The sequence below is a fragment of the Coenobita brevimanus genome, chromosome 113 (assembly GCF_032717465.1).
Source record: "Coenobita brevimanus isolate Jiangsu-jjx chromosome 113, ASM3271746v2, whole genome shotgun sequence".
In the NCBI taxonomy this organism is placed as follows: Eukaryota; Metazoa; Arthropoda; class Malacostraca; order Decapoda; family Coenobitidae; genus Coenobita; species Coenobita brevimanus.
Window position 1 is genome coordinate 8,080,990 of NC_137066.1, and position 20,234 is coordinate 8,101,223.

The window sequence follows — 20,234 nt, forward strand, 5'->3', positions numbered from 1 at the left end:
GATGGTATTTCTTTAATGCATTCCTGAGTGACAGTGTATCCTACAGAAAATACAAAAAAACAAAAAAAACAAAAAAAATGAACGAAGAACAATAGAACTCTCATATCTACTCCTTGTTTATCATATATCAAACTGTTATTGTGTAATTCCCATTATGTCTTAATCCTTGTATATCTTATATGTATATATCCTTCTAATTCCCTCCCCTCAACATGGCCATGTCTCCCCTACTGCCCCCTGTATCATACTTATCCCTTGTACAAACCTCCCTGGTCCTGCCTTACTACTATAATCACACACCATTTAACTCCTGGTGTCAGGAGACACCATCTCAGCTACCCGGGGGAGTAGTGTACCCTCTCCACAATATGTCTACCCCCGATGTATATATGTCCCCCCCCCCAGTGCATACATGCCCCCACTAAACTTGTTAGGTCAGCACGCTTTCCCAGGGCCCAAGCCTGGGCAGACGGCGTTACTGCGTCAGTTCATAGCAGGCAGCCGAGACGGGCAGACTATTTTACTGTGAGCTTGTAATAAACTCCTTATCTAGCTGTTTGTACACGGAGTTTCTATCACCAAAGTATTGCAAGTTACACCTATACCTTCAGTCTGATGGCGTATTTTTTCATACTCTTACCACCCCCAGACGATTTGATTCAGATCTGGACTGACTTCTAATAATAAAGGGGTTAATGAAGCCTGTCCTTTACACCTTCAGTGTCAACACCCTTACACCCAAAGCAAATGAAATCGTTCAGATATAGCAAAAATAAATTAGAAAATACATCACCGCATGCTGGATAAGGCACTTGGACCTGATTTAGATCAGTCAGTACCCTAACGATTATCTTGTTTTATTCTAGCTGCCTGCCGATGAATTTATGCAGCTCATGTAGGGCCTGGCTGACTAAAAACACTTTCACACATCAACACCTACAGCCTGAGCACGAATTTTAGTTCATTCTTGTTAAAAACCAACACAATTTATTTTACGTTAGGACATATCGTGCGAACTGGAGGGGTTATATTTAACTTTCAAGAATCCATTTCAGTGCCGTGACGTGCTCCTAAGCTGAACAGAATCACTTGGCAATAGTACACTTAAAGAAATGACGCCCTCTGGCTGAAGTGGTTAAGGAAGAGGGAATGGCTTGAGAGAAAAGAGGTGTACAGGACGTGAATGTAGATAGATAGATATACCATCGTCCTGTGATTGTTATAGTTATAATTCACAGATTTACATAAAATGGAGTTTCTACCCGGTATAAAAATCAGAGATGAGAATGGAGATTGCCTTGTTCTGTAATTTGAGTAGGAAATTGTACTGTTAACTTAGTTTACATATGATAAGACAAAGCCCGTACCACTTCTTGGTTTCGCAGAATCTGTTCAGATTTGTTCTAAAGGAAGAATCATAACCTCAATTTGAAACTTGGTCTGTTGTGCAGATAAAACAGTTCCGGTCGGACTTGAACTCTGTTTACTTTAGCGTTTTCTTTTTTTCTCGTTCTATGGTCCCCTTGACAATGCACAGTAATTACCGTGGCCCCGATTTATTTCGTAACACTATGTAAACAAACACGGCAACGTCACTCATTGAGTATTAGATTATTTTAACATCTCGGGTGATTGTATATATATATATATATATATATATATATATATGTGTGTGTGTGTGTGTGTGTGTATGTGTGTGTGTGTGTGTGTGTGTGTGCGTGTCACATTCAAGTCAAAGAACAACCAAAAAGTGAACTGCAAACTCACTGGAGGGGTTGATGCTTGCTACCAACTGATGTTTCTGTGGTTGAATCACACAGCAGGGGCACAGCAGAGGTCATCTGCGTGGAACTGATTGCATTGTTCTTATTTCTTGCCAAGCGAGTTGGAAATTTTCATTTTGCAGAGACAGGTGAGCAAGACTAAAGCACCCAGACTAGCATTTTCCTGGTTACTGGGTAGAGTCCATTCTCACCCAAGCCTTCATGAGGCTCCTCTCCTCGAATGTGTCTTTCGCTAATGAGTCACTTCAAAGTTGCAGTAACTCAACATGCATTGCCTCCAAGTATGTTCTGCACGGCATAGTTAACAGAAAGAGTATTTCCGACAAATCTTGCCTAAAGTATATCACTACGATATTTTGTCACTAGTTACTCCACACGTCAACAACTCTTCCTTCTCCCCCAAGAAGTGTGCCATGGCTTCCTGTTCGTGAACCATTGTTTTAGCTGTTTCTTCATGTAGATATAATTCTTCCTACTCCCATGGCGTCTTCAAGTTGTTCAGTTACGTAAATCCATTATACCATAATGCTGATTGAGGCAGTCCTAGCATGTACTAAAGTGTGGACGGTGGATATTAGCGTGCAAGTGGTGGTAAGTGAAAGTTTGTGGTACGTAGGATGACCGCTGGAACTCATGGAACGGACTATGAAGTCTACACTCAGTGTCGGACACTGAAGTCCTTTATGAGTTTGTGAGACAATAACACTTATAACTAGAATTCTGAGTTGAGTACTTTGTTTCGCATTTGACTAATGAGGATAGAATAACATGTTGCTCTTAGGTACCACAAAGTGTGGATTTCCCTATTGCTCAGACCCTGTTTGGTAAGACGGAAACATTATCTTTACCCTTCAGCAAAATCTCCAGATTTAAGGGAATAGTTTCGCTGAAGGTCTATTAAGAAGGGATAGAATATGTCAAGGAAACATGAAACTGTAGATTCAGGATAAAATATGGCGATCTATTAGTATGTCAATTCTCTCATAAATAGCTTGACTAGTTGCTTTAAGGAAAATATCATGTGTTCTTGTTTATTTGTTACGGTGCTGCAATACTTCCAGCCCTATGACATACGTTATAGGTTGTTCTAGCTACTACTTGAAGAATTTATTTTCTGAATAAACGAACCCAACAGTGGTTGGGTAAATAAAGGATACGCCTTCGTCTCAGTCCTCAGCTGAACATTAATGTCTGGTGAAGAACGTTTTGTGAGTGAAATGAAGTGGTCGTACTAAAATGAGTATGACGAGTGTGTTGGTTAGGGTGAGTTTATGTTTTAATGTATATATTCATAGTTATCTTCATCATCAACATCATTATCACGATCAGTTGCTCCAACATCTGATATACCCAATGCTGTGTGTGTGTGTGTGTGTGTGTGTGTGTGTGTGTGTGTGTGTGTATTCTTTTTCTTTATACGGCCCTGTTGAATTGCTCTTACAGTGAACAACTTCTCTTCTGACCACATACTTTTACTGATTTATTGTCTTTAATTCTCTCTGATTTACCTCCAACTTCTTTGACCTGATATATATATATATACTGTATATCCTTGTTTAATCTTCTCTGCATTTGGTTTCTTCTTGAAGCATGTACAGTCTTATTTTCTTCTCACCTTTCTTTCAATGTCATTCAAAGGTCATTCTCCTCTTCTAGCAGAAATATAAATATATACCGGTATATTGATAGATAGATAGATAGATAGATAGATACATACATACATACATATATACATAGATATACATATATATACCTATATACTGTATACATATATTTATTTATTTATTTATCATTCATTCATTCATCATCCAGTCCTATGTGGCTCCATGAGGAGCGTAGGTGCCCGGGGCTAGGCAAGTTGGTTCTGACATTTAAGATGAGAGTGACCAGCCTCACTCATCCCTGAGTGGCATTACGCGGGCAATAAACCTCAAACATTCCTTGGATATAAACCTACATCGGCTCAATCCGATTGGAGCGCCGTAATTACCCTCTAAACCACCAGGCGCCAAAATTTGGTTATATGGTTACCACCCAGCGTAGTAAATGGTTTCCTGGTGTACAGGAAACCATTTGGCTTGCCATTCAGTGTAGAGTCACCCACAGGCAGAAGGAAGGGGAAAGAATGAGGGAAAGAAAGACAGAAGTGGGGGTGTAAAGTCACCCGTAGGCAGAAGGAGGAGAAAAAAAAGAAGGAAAGAAAGAAGATGATGGAAGGAAAGAAGGGTGGCGGAGAGGAAAGGGCAGACACCCGCGAGTAGCACTACATCGAGTGAGTGGACGGTGAGCGACCCCACCTACCACAAACATAAATTTATTCAGTTATTTATTCCCGAAGAGATTCTTTTACTTTGCGAACTATATCTACTTCTCTCCCGCCCATCCCTCGTCTCTCTCTCTCTCTCTCTCTCTCTCCAAACTGCCGGAGAAGATGGAATGGTGACACGATTATCAAAACAGTTATCGGCTTCTTAAACTCTCCAGGAGAGAGAGAGAGAGAGAGAGAGAGAGAGAGAGAGAGAGAGAGAAACAGACAGACAGACTGACAGATTGTGTGTGTGTGTGTGTGTGTGTGTGTGTGTGTGTGTGTGTGTGTGTGTGAAAAATTTCATGGTGACACTGACTGTGTTTTTTCTGCGCCAGTATGTTTAAAGTTTTGTGCGTGTGTGTTTTGTGACTGCATGTGTATACATTGTGGTTGTACCTACATCTGTGTATTGGACATTAGTTTCCTTACGCACACAATACATATGTGATTTTGTCAACATTTCACTCCATCACTCTGTTATACATTCATATATCCACCCATCTCTTGTTACCGGTAATTCAGCCACCTTCATTTTATTATTCTGGTTAATATTTACTTATGTGTAGGGCTGCAAGCAAACATTTTTGTCGTATGTTTCTTTTTTTCTTCCGATTTTGTGAATGTCGTAAGGTGTTTCATACATGGACATCTTGTGATGTCATTCTGCATGTTTGTTGATGTGGTTATTCTCTCTCTCTCTCTCTCTCTCTCTCTCTCTCTCTCTCTCTCTCTCTCTCTCTTCATACGTCTTTTTGTCTCCTCTCAGCACAGTTAATAAAAAAATCTTTCTGGTAAAATATTTTCATTAACTCACCACAGCCAAAATATATCTTTCGTATCCTTTCTTTCATTCAGATATTCCGTACGTTACTTTTCCACATTTTCCTTTCTCTCATTATCAGTTTTCCATCCAGTTCCACGCCAGTCTTATCTTTTCTTACATGTTTTTACCTCCCCAGTTCTCGTATTCTATTCTATCCACATCTTTCTCTTGATGTTTCTTATTTTCGTTTTCTTGGCAATCACTTTTCCTTTCTCTATTCTTCCGTCTCATTTTTATTCATGTTTTGTTCATTTCTTTTCATAATAATTTCCCACTTCCTTCCTTCTTCTGTCTTCTCAGTTCTTTATAGTTCTTTTTTCCTTGCATCTAGTTGTTCATCTTTGCCAATTTTTTCTCTCAAATTTTTAAACCACATTTTCCCTTCTATCTTTCACTTTTCTCCTTTCTCTTTCTTCCAAATCCCTTCTTTTTCTAATCTTTTTATGTTCATTGTAGAGCTCCTTTTTTACCTACATGCCAGCGTCAATCATTCCTTTATTTGTCTCTTTTTCCTTTCATTCTTTTGCACCGCTGTTAATGGACTTTATTTGGTCTACATAGTCTCCTTGTTTCAGTCATATATACCACTTCCATTACTTTTTTCTCCTCTATCTTCTCCTTTCCATTCATCATTCATCTTACCTTATTATTTTCTACTTTATCATAATTCCTCCTTTTATGTTCATTCTTCTATCCATCTCTTGTCTTTTTTTGTTTTCCATTCTTTGCTTTACTTGTCTCACTTTATTTTATCCACATCTTTCCCTCTCTAATTTACGTAATTTCTCTTCGTCTCTTGGTCTACACCCTGTGGTGAGAACCATATTGTACTTGCTCAGGTTTTCTCTTCCTTTTTCTTAATACTTTTGCCAGACACTTGGCAGTTTGTGGAACCGATTTATTTCTTCATTAATTTACTTCAGATTTGGTACAATTGTTCTCTAGGCAATTACCTTCAGACACAGTACTAATGTAGAATTTTGGCAGCCAACTGGCAGAGGAAAGAGAGACTTGGAGGTGATTCTTTTTTTTTGGGGGGGAGCACCCCTTATGGGATTAAGGCGTCTAACAGTAGACAGACCGACAGAAAGAAAGGTAGAGAGGCAGATAGACACATAGACTGGAACTGACCAACTTTCCAGCGGAAGGCTTGGGAACAGTCGCCTCTTTGATTGATAGATTCTCTTATTACTCCCTTTTTGAAATCATACTGCATCCCCAGTGGCAATGTTGGCAGTCATTTTTGTTAATCCTTCGCCATGATTTGTATTCTCTTTTCCACTGAATGATGTTAGTTTTATGTTTGTCGTTTACGATATTTTTAATTTTATATATTTGTCGTTTCATCATTTCCTTGCATCCTCTCCTCTTCCTTCATTTCTCTGTTGTTACTCAGGTGATTTTTCTTTCCTTCTTACTTTCTCTCTTTGTTTTTATTATTTCTACCATCTTTATTCTTTATTTACTTCAGATTCGTAGAACCTCTATCGTATATATTTCTCATTCTTCACTTCATCAACATTTTCTCTCAGTAACATCAAGTTTCCGTTTCCTTTATTCACTCTCTTTTCCTTCCATTATTGTCTCATTATCAAAAGTTCTTTCTTTTTTTCTATCTTTTTTTTTCTCCCAATGTTCATATTTCCCGCTTTATCTTTCGCTTGTCTCTTCAGCCGTCTACCAATATTCTTGCCATTCTCTCTCTCTCTCACTCTCTCTCTCTCTCTCTCTCTCTCTCTCTCTTTGTATGTATATATCAATCTATGAATCTATCTATCTATTCATCTTTCTATCTGTCCACCTTTACTAACCTTGCTCTTTCTTATCTTTTCCCACTTTTCACCACTTAAGCTAATCTCTTTACCTAGAGTGGCTTTGGCCTCGTATGCCTAAAAGGGAGTAAAATGGGCCTGGCTGTTACGTTGCGTCCCCTCATATATTGTGGTTTCCGTATATGTTATTCAGACGCCACATTCTTTAAGGGGTGGCTACGATAGTAAGACCTCCAGGCATTTCTATCCCTACTCAGTAATGATCTCTTCATGCAACACACAGCCCTTCCTCGCGTACTCTCATACCCCACCTCCTCATTATCGTTTTCAGTCTCCTGTTTTTTTCCCCTTCAACTGACTGTCATATAAATTTCTTGGTAATTTTTCACCCTACTATCAAAATTTTCATCTTGATTCTCTACATTATTCTAGCGCTCCCTCTCCAGCTCTGATACACATCCATTTCACTCTCATATTGTCAGCCTTTCAGTCTTCATATGCTTCAAAGGGCACACCACCTCAAGAGGCTTCTTTTTCCTCTTCCACAACATCACCTTCTTTATCATAGTCTTCGTTATTCCCCTTGTTTAGTCACTGTACTCCTCCATTTCCCATCTTCCCCATCCCCCACCCGACTCACCCCATTACGATCATCAAATGACTTAACTTGGCTAACTAGTTCTCTCTCTCTCTCTCTCTCTCTCTCTCTCTCTCTCTGTGCAGACCCTTTTTAACCTTCACTAGAAGCCTCCGCCTTAATGCCTCGCTCCTTCTTCATTCCTTCTGCTAATCCTGCTCATCCTTTGTATCTCTTTTTTACCCTCCATCTGATGAAGTCAGAGGAAGGTATTGTTATCAGTGGCGTGAACAAAGGGTGACGTAGAGATTGTCGTTTCCGGATCAAATCTCACAAAGCACTCAATATAGAGTCATGAAATTAAACATATTTATGTGTCTTATAGTGAACTGGTGCCCTTTGACAGGTACAGTGCGTGTCTAAGGTTATTTTTTTTACTGTTTATTTTATTTATTTATTTATTTTTAAGTAATGAAAAAGTTCAAGCAGAATCTCAGAGATTTCAATGCCACCTGTGGAAGAAATCCTATGTAGTCATAAAAAATGGTTCTTTGTTATTATTGGTAAACCACTGAAAATCTTAAGTTTTAATGTCTCTCTGTTGTACGAGGGGGGAGGGGGAGGTGAGAGCCTTTGTGCGCTTGGTTGGGTGTGCAGGGAGGTGGAGGGTACTTGCTTGGTCAGATGGAGGGTTGCAACAGCTTAGCGTTGCCTATGTTTGTTGCTCTCTTGTCTCTTTCTTTTTCTTCTTTCATCATCACGCTTTATTATTTTCTATCATTCTACTCCACCTTTCTTTCTTTTCTTCCCTGTTTTCCTTTCCTTTCCATCTTCCTTTTTCCTTTCTACTTCTTTCCATTCCATTCCCTTTTCATTTCTCCTTCCTTGTTTCCTCTCCTCCCTTGTCGTTTCCCATTCATCATGATTCCTTCCATATTTGCCCCCCCCCCCTCCATTATGCCACCTCTCTTGTCCTCGTTCTTTTTCATTCCAGTCCATTTCCTCACTAACCCTAAACCCTCACCGCCAAACGTTTGCCTCCCCATTCCTCTCTTCTTTCTCCCTCCCTTTAATCCCTTCTTCTCCCAGCTAACTACACTTATTTATCCTTCTCTTCCCCCCACACCTCAAAATCTTCCTCCCTTCTTTTTTTTTTTTTTTTTCTCTCTCTCTCTCTCTCTCTCTTCCTTTCCCTTCTTTCCCATTCCTATAACACACTCGTCCCCTTCTCCATTCCTCTCTCCTCTCCTCCTTGTGTCCCCAGTCGTCCCATTTTCCTTCAATATCTTTTATGTCCCCCTTTCTCACTCACTCCTAACCCTCTTCTCCCTTTTTATATTCATTACGTTTTCGCTGCGCCCATCCTGCATTCTTTGTCCCTCATATTTCACATCACCTCCTCGTCCCCTAACTCACTCCCTTTTCCTCCATTTCACTCTCGTCTTCCATTCCCTCAGTTTTTCCCTTACCCTCCATTTCCTTCCTGCCTCCTGTGTGTCCGTGTACCACTTGTCTCTTTCTCCCTCTGCTCCCTTCTTGTCTTCCCTTCCCTCCTCCCCCTCTCTGGAAGAGTTAGGTATAGCCTTGTTTAACCCGCCAACACAAGCAGATCCTTTCATAGAGGCATATAATTGTACACCTGTAACAGGAATAATAGTGCCATTTCATTTAGTCAGTTAGTATCAAACTGCTCAAAATTTTCTTGAGGACAGATCATTCGTGAAAGTCCTTGTCATTGTCCCTGTCGGTGATTCATCCTCATATCATAACGACGCAAATAATGGAATAGGATAACGTCACCCCTTCCACCCATCCTCTCACAACCCCATCCACTTACCCATTCCTTCATCCATCACAACAATCCCACCCCCAGCACTTCTCCAGCATCTTCCACACCCCCGAATCATCACTCCTTCACCCCCTCGCCTCTCGTCCCCCCAATCCTTATACTTCCCCCTCCATAATTTCGTCCATTCCTCATGCATTCCCCTTCACAACCCACACTTTTTCTCCAGCCCCTCCCTCCCCATAACACCCGTTCCTGCAGCCCTTCGGAACTTCCCATTCCTTTGCCCTCTCCTTCATTCACCCCCAACATTCATTTCCTCCAGTCTCCCACAACCTACGCCAACCTCTCCACAAACTCACTCCCCAGTCCCACTTTCTTCGTTTCCCCCACATCCTCACTCCCTCCAGCATCACCCTCCACAACCCCTCGCGCCTCTCCTCCACCCTCTTCTCATAACTCAGTCTCCCACCCGGCTCGCCCACACACTTCCATACACCTCTTCCCCTCTTTTCCTGTCTGACTAAGCAGATTGGCTGGCAAGGTTTTCACCTGTTGCCTCTGTTAATTCACCAGTGAAATATCAGACATTGGATATATTTCTACTGTACGATTCAAGGTTAGTTTCCCCCTTTGCCTCCTTTCATGTCGCTGGATAATTGGGGAACGCTGTGTAAATTTCATTGTAGTGGGTCATGCTGTAGGGATTAGAATGGATTAAAGACCTCCTCTCTGCACTGATGACCCGCGTACAGTAGTACGCTCTTCTTATTCTTCATTCATACTGTTTGTGTCTATTGCTTTCACATTTTTTCAGTCTGTTTTACGTCTTCCTTCTCTCTCTCTCTCTCTCTCTCTCTCTCTCTTAGCCACTCAGTTCCCCTCAGATATGACGTCTTGGTGTTTTCCTTGTTAATCTTCTAACAGTTTTACTGCTATCATGTTAATTGTGTTATATACCGCCACTACGAAACAATATCATCTAGTCAAGGAAAAATTCTCAGAGTGGAGAGGTGAGGTATTGCCTTATTAAGCCCATCATTATAAGCAGATCCTTCCTCAGAGTAATACAATCATACGGTTGTAACAATAATTTATTTTCTAATACGAAATTAAATGTTTTTGAGGACGAATCATTTGTGAAAGACCTTGCCATTACTCGTTTGAAAGACCCATCATCAAAATATTAGGCATATCATGACACTGAATTACGTCACCTCGTTCCTCTTACCTCCCACAACCCTACCCTCCTTACCCATTCCTTCATCCATCCCAACAGTCCCATCCCTCGCCCCTTACTTCCCCCGCACCCTACACATCCCCGAACCCCCATTCATTAATCTCCCCACCTCTAGCCTCCCAGTCCTTAAACCTCCCCTTCCATAATTTCGCCTATTCTTCTTTCATTCCCCTTCACAGCCTCACACTGTTTCCTCCACGCTCTCCTTCCCCCACAACACCCTTTCTGTTATCCTTTGCAGCTCCATATTCCTTTACCCTCTCCTTCTTTTAACCCAAACTTCCAGTTCCTCCCATCTCCCACAACCTACACCAACCTCTCCTCCACAAACTCACTCCCAGTCCCACCCCCTCCGTTTCCCCCGCAACCTCACTCCCTCCAGCATTACCCTCCACAACTCCTTATCTTTAGCTGATAGATTAGTTTTGTTAGTTATAACCTTCCCTATATCAAAGAGCCACGAGAAGACCATCAGGTTTGTTGCTGTTTGCTTTCCATTGTACTCCTTTGTGCCCCACTCTCCTAATAACTCTCCCACTCCACTCACCCACGCCCCTCCACACACCTCTTTCCCTTCAATACTTCCTCTCGGGCTGATCAAATTGACAGGCAAGGTTTTTCCCTGTTGCCCCTCTTAATTCACTAGTGAAATTTAAGACACTGAATATAACTTTACTGTGCGATTTAAGGTTAGTTACCGCCTATGCTTCCTTTCATGTTGCAGGATAATTTGGAACGCTGTGTAAATTTGACTGTATTGGGTCATGCTGCAGGAATATTACTAGAGTTGATTTAAAACCTTCTGTTTGCCCTGATGACCAGCGTGCAGTTGGTTGGCATAAATGTAAACTCTCTCATTATTCTATCATTTGCTTTCACATACTTTGGCCTGTTTCCCGCCTTCTCTCTTTCTCTCTCTCTCTCTCTCTCTCTCTCTCTCTCTCTCTCCATTCGTCTTTATTCTCCTCTCAGCATAGTTAATCAAAAATTCTTCCTGAGAACGTCTTTCCATTAACTCACCATAGCCAAAATGTTTTTCGTACACTTTCTTTCCCGCATCCCTCATTTTACTCTTTCCACATTTCTCTCTTATGTTTCTTTCTTTTTTTTTTCGTTTTATTGGTAGTCATTTTTCTTTCCTTCGTCCTTCCCTCTCCGTTTGATTCATGTTATGTTCTTTTCTTTCTTTTCATAATATTTTCCCACTTCGTTCCTTGTGTACCCCCTCCACAATATGTCTACCCCCGATGTATATATGTTCCCCCCCAATGCATACATGCCCCCACTAAATTTGCTAGGTCAGCATGCTTTCCCACGCCTGAAGACGGCGTTATTGCATCAGTTCATATCAGGCAGCCTGGTCGGGTAGACTGTTTTACTGTGAGCTTGTAATAAACTCCTTATCTAGCCGTTTGTACACGGAGTTTCTATCACCAAAGTATTGCAAGTTACACTTCTTTTGTCTTCTCTTTTCTTTAAAGTTCTTTTTTTCCTGCATCTCTTTTTTCACCTTTGCCAAATTTTTCTCTCAGATTTTTAAACACAATTTACCCTTCCATTTTTGACTTTGTCGTTTCTCTTCCAAAATCCTTTTTTTTTTTTTTTTTTTTTTCCATTATAGCGCTTTTTTTTTTTTTTTTTTTTTTACATACATGCCTATCTCAATCATTCTTATATTTTTCTCTTTTTCCTTACATTCTTTTGCACCGCTGTTAATGGACTTTATTTGTTCTACATATTCCCTCTTGTTTGAGCGATATGTACCACTTCCATTACTTTTTTCTCTTCCATCTTCTCTCCATCCATTATTCATCGAACCTCATTTCTTCTTTATCATAATTTCTCCTGTTGTGGTTTATTCTTCTATCTTTCTCTTGTCTTTTTGTTTTGTTTTCCATTCTTTCGCATTTGCTTCTCGTACTTAATTTTATCCACACCTTTCCCTCTCTAATTTGCATAATATCTCTTCTTCACTTAAGCTACACCCTGTGGTCAGAACCATATTGTATTTGCTCAGGTTTTCTCTTTTTTTTTCTTTATACTTTTGCCAGACACTTAGCAGTTTGTGGAATCGATTTATTTCTTCCTTTACTTCGGAATTGCTACAATTGTTCTCTAGGCAATTACCTGCAGACACCGTACTAATTAATTTTGGGAACCAACTAGCAGAGGAAAGTGCGACTCAGAGGCGACTCTTTATTGAGGCAGGAGGGAGACACCCCTTATGGGATTAAGGCGTCTAAACAGTAGACAGATAGACAGAAAGATAGAGAGGTAGATAGACACATACATTGGAACAGACCAACTTTCCAGGGCAGGGCTTGGGAACAATCGCCTCTTTGATAGATTCTCTTATTTCTCTCTTTTTGAAATCATACTGCATCCCCAGTGGCAATGTTGGCAGTCATTTTTGTTAATCCTTCGCCATGATTTATATTCTCTTTTACACTGAATGATGTTAGTTTTATGTTTGTCGTTTACGATATTTTTAATTTTATATATTTGTCGTTTCATCATTTCCTTGCATCCTCTCCTCTTCCTTCATTTCTCTGTTGTTACTCAGGTGATTTTTCTTTCCTTCTTACTTTCTCTCTTTGTTTTTATTATTTCTACCATCTTTATTCTTTATTTACTTCAGATTCGTACAACTTCTATCATATATATTTCTCATTCTTCACTTCATCAACATTTTCTCTCAATAACATCAAGTTTCCGTTTCCTTTATTCACTCTCTTTTACTTCCATTCTTGTCTCATTATCAAAAGTTCTTTCTTTTTTTTCTATCTTTTTTTTTCTCCCAATGTTCATATTTCCCGCTTTATCTTTCGCTTGTCTCGTCAGCCGTCTACCAATATTCTTGCCATTCTCTCTCTCTCTCTCTCTCTCTCTCTCTCTCTCTCTCTCTCTCTCTCTTTGTATGTATATATCAATCTATGAATCTATCTATTCATCTTTCTATCTGTCCACCTTTACTAACCTTGCTCTTTCTTATCTTTTCCCACTTTTCACCACTTAAGCTAATCTCTTTACCTAGAGTGGCTTTGAACTCGTACGCCTAAAAGGGAGTAAAATGGGCCTGGCTGTTACGTTGCGACCGCTCATATATTGTGGTTTCCGTATATGTTATTCAGACGCCACATTCTTTAAGGGGTGGCTACGATAGTAAGACCTCCAGGCATTTCTATCCCTACTCAGTAATGATCTCTTCATGCAACACACAGCCCTTCCTCGCGTACTCTCATACCCCACCTCCTCATTATCGTTTTCAGTCTCCTGTTTTTTTCCCCTTCAACTGACTGTCATATAAATTTCTTGGTAATTTTTCACCCTACTATCAAAATTTTCATCTTGATTCTCTACATTATTCTAGCGCTCCCTCTCCAGCTCTGATACACATCCATTTCACTCTCATATTGTCAGCCTTTCAGTCTTCATATGCTTCAAAGGGCACACCACCTCAAGAGGCTTCTTTTTCCTCTTCCACAACATCACCTTCTTTATCATAGTCTTCGTTATTCCCCTTGTTTAGTCACTGTACTCCTCCATTTCCCATCTTCCCCATCCCCCACCCGACTCACCCCATTACGATCATCAAATGACTTAACTTGGCTAACTAGTTCTCTCTCTCTCTCTCTCTCTCTCTCTCTCTCTCTCTCTCTCTGTGCAGACCCTATTTCAACCTTCACTAGAAGCCTCCGCCTTAATGCCTCGCTCCTTCTTCATTCCTTCTGCTAATCCTGCTCATCCTTTGTGTCTCTTTTTTACCCTCCATCTGATGAAGTCAGAGGAAGGTATTGTTATCAGTGGCGTGAACAAAGGGTGACGTAGAGATTGTCGTTTCCGGATCAAATCTCACAAAGCACTCAATACAGAGTCATGAAATTAAACATATTTATGTGTCTTATAGTGAACTGGTGCCCTTTGACAGGTACAGTGCTGTGTCTAAGGTTATTTTTTTTACTGTTTATTTTTTTTTTTAAGTAATGAAAAAGTTCAAGCAGAATCTCAGAGATTTCAATGCGACCTGTGGAAGAAATCCTATGTAGTCATAAAAAATGGTTCTTTGTTATTATTGGTAAACCACTGAAAATCTTAAGTTTTAATGTCTCTCTGTTGTACGAGGGGGGAGGGGGAGGTGAGAGCCTTTGTGCGCTTCGTTGAGTGTGCAGGGAGGTGGAGGGTATTTGCTTGGTCAGATGGAGAGTTGCAACAGCGTAGCGTTGCCTATGTTTGTTGCTCTCTTGTCTCTTTCTTCTTTCATCATCACGCTTTATTATTTTCTATCATTCTACTCCACCTTTCTTTCTTTTCTTCCCTGTTTTCCTTTCCTTTCCATCTTCCTTTTTCCTTTCTACTTCTTTCCATTCCATTCCCTTTTCATTTCTCTTTCCTTGTTTCCTCTCCTCCCTTGTCGTTTCCCATTCATCATGATTCCTTCCATAATTCCCCCCCCCCTCCATTATCCCACCTCTCTTGTCCTCGTTCTTTCTCCTTCCAGTCCATTTCCTCACTAACCCTAAACCCTCACCGCCAAACGTTTGCCTCCCCATTCCTCTCTTCTTCCTCCCTCCCTTTAATCCCTTCTTCTCCCAGCTAACTACACTTATTTATCCTTCTCTTCCCCCCACACCTCAAAATCTTCCTCCCTTCTTTTTTTTTTTTTTTTCTCTCTCTCTCTCTCTCTCTCTCTCTTCCTTTCCTTTCTTTCCCATTCCTATAACACACTCGTCCCCTTCTCCATTCCTCTCTCCTCTCCTCCTTGTGTCCCCAGTCGTCCCATTTTCCTTCAATATCTTTTATGTCCCCCTTTCTCACTCACTCCTATCTCTCTTCTCCCTTTTATATTCATTACGTTTTCGTCGCGCCCATCCTGCATTCTTTGTCCCTCATATTTCACATCACCTCCTCGTCCCCTAACTCACTCCCTTTTCCTCCATTTCACTCTCGTCTTCCATTCCCTCAGTTTTTCCCTCACCCTCCATTTCCTTCCTGCCTCCTGTGTGTCCGTGTACCACTTGTCTCTTTCTCCCTCTGCTCCCTTCTTGTCTTCCCTTCCCTCCTCCCCCTCTCTGGAAGAGTTAGGTATAGCCTTGTTTAACCCGCCAACACAAGCAGATCCTTTCATAGAGGCATATAATTGTACACCTGTAACAGGAATAATAGTGCCATTTCATATAGTCAGTTAGTATCAAACTCCTCAAAATTTTCTTGAGGACAAGTCATTTGTGAAAGTCCTTGTCATTGTCCCTGTCGGTGATTCATCCTCATATCATAACGACGCAAATCATGGAATAGGATAACGTCACCCCTTCCACCCATCCTCTCACAACCCCATCCACTTACCCATTCCTTTATCCATCACAACAATCCCACCCCCAGCACTTCTCCAGCATCCTCCTACCCCCGAATCATCACTCCTTCACCCCCTCGCCTCTCGTCCCCCCAATCCTTATACTTCCCCCTCCATAATTTCGTCCATTCCTCATGCATTCCCCTTCACAACCCACACTTTTTCTCCAGCCCCTCCCTCCCCATAACACCCGTTCCTGCAGCCCTTCGGAACTTCCCATTCCTTTGCCCTCTCCTTCATTCACCCCCAACATTCATTTCCTCCAGTCTCCCACAACCTACGCCAACCTCTCCACAAACTCACTCCCCAGTCCCACTTTCTTCGTTTCCCCCACAACCTCACTCCCTCCAGCATCACCCTCCACAACCCTTCGCGCCTCTCCTCCACCCTCTTCTCATAACTCAATCTCCCACCCGGCTCGCCCACACACTTCCATACACCTCTTCCCCTCTTTTCCTGTCTGACTAAGCAGATTGGCTGGCAAGGTTTTCACCTGTTGCCTCTGTTAATTCACCAGTGAAATATCAGACATTGGATATATTTCTACTGTACGATTCAAGGTTAGTTTCCCCCTATGCCTCCTTTCATGTCGCTGGATAATTGGGGAACGCTGTGTAAATTTCATTGTAGTGGGTCATGCTGTAGGGATTAGAATGGATTAAAGACCTCCTCTCTGCACTGATGACCCGCGTACAGTAGTACGCTCTTCTTATTCTTCATTCATACTGTTTGTGTCTATTGCTTTCACATTTTTTCAGTCTGTTTTACGTCTTCCTTCTCTCTCTCTCTCTCTCTCTCTCTCTCTCTCTCTCTCTCTCTCTCTCTCTCTCTCTCTCTCTTAGCCACTCAGTTTCCCTCAGATATGACGTCTTGGTGTTTTCCTTGTTAATCTTCTAACAGTTTTACTGCTATCATGTTAATTGTGTTATATACCGCCACTACGAAACAATATCATTTAGTCAAGGAAAAATTCTCAGAGTGGAGAGGTGAGGTATTGCCTTATTAAGCCCATCATTATAAGCAGATCCTTCCTCAGAGTAATACAATCATACGGTTGTAACAATAATTTATTTTCTAATACGAAATTAAATGTTTTTGAGGACGAATCATTTGTGAAAGACCTTGTCATTACTCGTTTGAAAGACCCATCATCAAAATATTAGGCATATCATGACACTGAATTACGTCACCTCGTTCCTCTTACCTCCCACAACCCTACCCTCCTTACCCATTCCTTCATCCATCCCAACAGTCCCATCCCTCGCCCCTTACTTCCCCCGCACCCTACACATCCCCGAACCCCCATTCATTAATCTCCCCACCTCTAGCCTCCCAGTCCTTAAACCTCCCCTTCCATAATTTCGCCTATTCTTCTTTCATTCCCCTTCACAGCCTCACACTGTTTCCTCCACGCTCTCCTTCCCCCACAACACCCTTTCTGTTATCCTTTGCAGCTCCATATTCCTTTACCCTCTCCTTCTTTTAACCCAAACTTCCAGTTCCTCCCATCTCCCACAACCTACACCAACCTCTCCTCCACTCACTCCCCAGTCCCACCCCCTCCGTTTCCCCCGCAACCTCACTCCCTCCAGCATTACCCTCCACAACTCCTTATCTTTAGCTGATAGATTAGTTTTGTTAGTTATAACCTTCCCTATATCAAAGAGCCACGAGAGGACCATCAGGTTTGTTGCTGTTTGCTTTCCATTGTACTCCTTTGTGCCCCACTCTCCTAATAACTCTCCCACTCCACTCACCCACGCCCCTCCATACACCTCTTTCCCTTCAATACTTCCTCTCGGGCTGATCAAATTGACAGGCAAGGTTTTTCCCTGTTGCCCCTCTTAATTCACCAGTGAAACTTAAGACACTGAATATAACTTTACTGTGCGATTTAAGGTTAGTTACCGCCTATGCTTCCTTTCATGTTGCAGGATAATTGGGAACGCTGTGTAAATTTGACTGTAGTGGGTCATGCTGCAGGAATATTACTTGAGTTGATTTAAAACCTTCTGTTTGCCCTGATGACCCGCGTGCAGTTGGTTGGCATAAATGTAAACTCTCTCATTATTCTATCATTTGCTTTCACATACTTTGGCCTGTTTCCCGCCTTCTCTCTCTCTCTCTCTCTCTCTCTCTCTCTCTCTCTCTCCATTCGTCTTTATTCTCCTCTCAGCATAGTTAATCAAAAATTCTTCCTGAGAACGTCTTTCCATTAACTCACCATAGCCAAAATGTTTTTCGTACACTTTCTTTCCCGCATCCCTCATTTTACTCTTTCCACATTTCTCTCTTATGTTTCTTTCTTTTTTTTTTCGTTTTATTGGTAGTCATTTTTCTTTCCTTCGTCCTTCCCTCTCCTTTTGATTCATGTTATGTTCTTTTCTTTCTTTTCATAATATTTTCCCACTTCGTTCCTTCTGTACCCCCTCCACAATATGTCTACCCCCGATGTATATATGTTCCCCCCCAATGCATACATGCCCCCACTAAATTTGCTAGGTCAGCATGCTTTCCCACGCCTGAAGACGGCGTTATTGCATCAGTTCATATCAGGCAGCCTGGTCGGGTAGACTGTTTTACTGTGAGCTTGTAATAAACTCCTTATCTAGCTGTTTGTACACGGAGTTTCTATCACCAAAGTATTGCAAGTTACACTTCTTTTGTCTTCTCTTTTCTTTAAAGTTCTTTTTTTCCTGCATCTCTTTTTTCACCTTTGCCAAATTTTTCTCTCAGATTTTTAAACACAATTTACTCTTCCATTTTTGACTTTGTCGTTTCTCTTCCAAAATCCTTTTTTTTTTTTTTTTTTTTTTTTTTTTTTTTTTTTTTAGTTTGTAGCGCTTTTTTTTTTTTTTTTTTTTTTTACATACATGCCTATCTCAATCATTCTTATATTTTTCTCTTTTTCCTTACATTCTTTTGCACCGCTGTTAATGGACTTTATTTGTTCTACATATTCCCTCTTGTTAGGGCGATATGTACCACTTCCATTACTTTTTTCTCTTCCATCTTCTCTCCATCCATTATTCATCGAACCTCATTTCTTCTTTATCATAATTTCTCCTGTTGTGGTTTATTCTTCTATCTTTCTCTTGTCTTTTTGTTTTGTTTTCCATTCTTTCGCATTTGCTTCTCGTACTTAATTTTATCCACACCTTTCCCTCTCTAATTTGCATAATATCTCTTCTTCACTTAGGCTACACCCTGTGGTCAGAACCATATTGTATTTGCTCAGGTTTTCTCTTTTTTTTTTTCTTTATATTTTTGCCAGACACTTAGCAGTTTGTGGAATCGATTTATTTCTTCCTTTACTTCGGAATTGCTACAATTGTTCTCTAGGCAATTACCTGCAGACACCGTACTAATCGATTTTGGTAGCCAACTAGCAGAGGAAAGTGCGACTCAGAGGCGATTCTTTTTTGAGGGGGGAGGGGAACACCCCTTATGGGATTAAGGCGTCTAACAGTAGACAGATAGACAGAAAGATAGAGAGGTAGATAGACACTTAGATTGGAACAGACCAACTTTCCAGGGCAGGTTTTGGGAACAATCGCCTCTTTGATTGATAGATTCTCTTATTTCTCTCTTTTTGAAATCATCCTGCATCCCCAGTGGCAATGTTGGCAGTCATTTTTGTTAATCCTTCGCCATGATTTGTATTCTCTTTTCCACTGAATGATGTTAGTTTTATGTTTGTCGTTTACGATATTTTTAATTTTATATATTTGTCGTTTCATCATTTCCTTGCATCCTCTCCTCTTCCTTCATTTCTCTGTTGTTACTCAGGTGATTTTTCTTTCCTTCTTACTTTCTCTCTGTTCTTATTATTTCTCCCACCTTTATTCTTACTTCATATTCGTAGAACTTCTATCGTATATATTTCTCATTCTTCACTTCATCCACATTTTCTCTCAGTTACATCAAATTTCCGTTTCCTTTATTCCCTCTCTTTTACTTCCATTCTTGTCTCAGTTTCAAAAGTTCTTCCTTTTTTTTTTTTTTTCGATTTTTCTTGTTTTCTCCCCATTTTTATATTTCCCGCTTTATCTTTCGCTTGTCTCGTCGGCCGTCCACCAATATTCTTACCATTCTCTCTCTCTCTCTCTCTCTCTCTCTCTCTGTATGTATGTATATATCTGTCTATGAATCTATCTATCTATCTATCTACCTTTCTATCTGTCCACCTTTATTAACCCAGCTCTTCCTTATCTTTTCCCTCGTCTCACCACGTCACTAATCCCTTTACCTAGAGTGCTTGGCCTGGCTTTGGCCTCGTATGCCCAAAAGGGAGTAAAATGGGCCTGGCTGTTATGTTGCGTCCCCTCATATACTGTAGTTTCCATGTATGCTATTCAGAAGCCACATTCTTTAAGAGGTGGCTACGACAATATGACCTCCAAGCGTTTCTATCCCTACTCAGTAACGATCTCTTCACAACACAAAAACCCTTCCTTACGTATTTTCTAATCGCTTCTCTTCATTAACGTTTTCTGGGTCTCTCTCCTTTTTTCTGCTGTAACTTTCATATACATTCCTTAGTAAATTTTCTCTCTGCTATCAAGACTTTTCATCTTACTTCCCCATATCATTC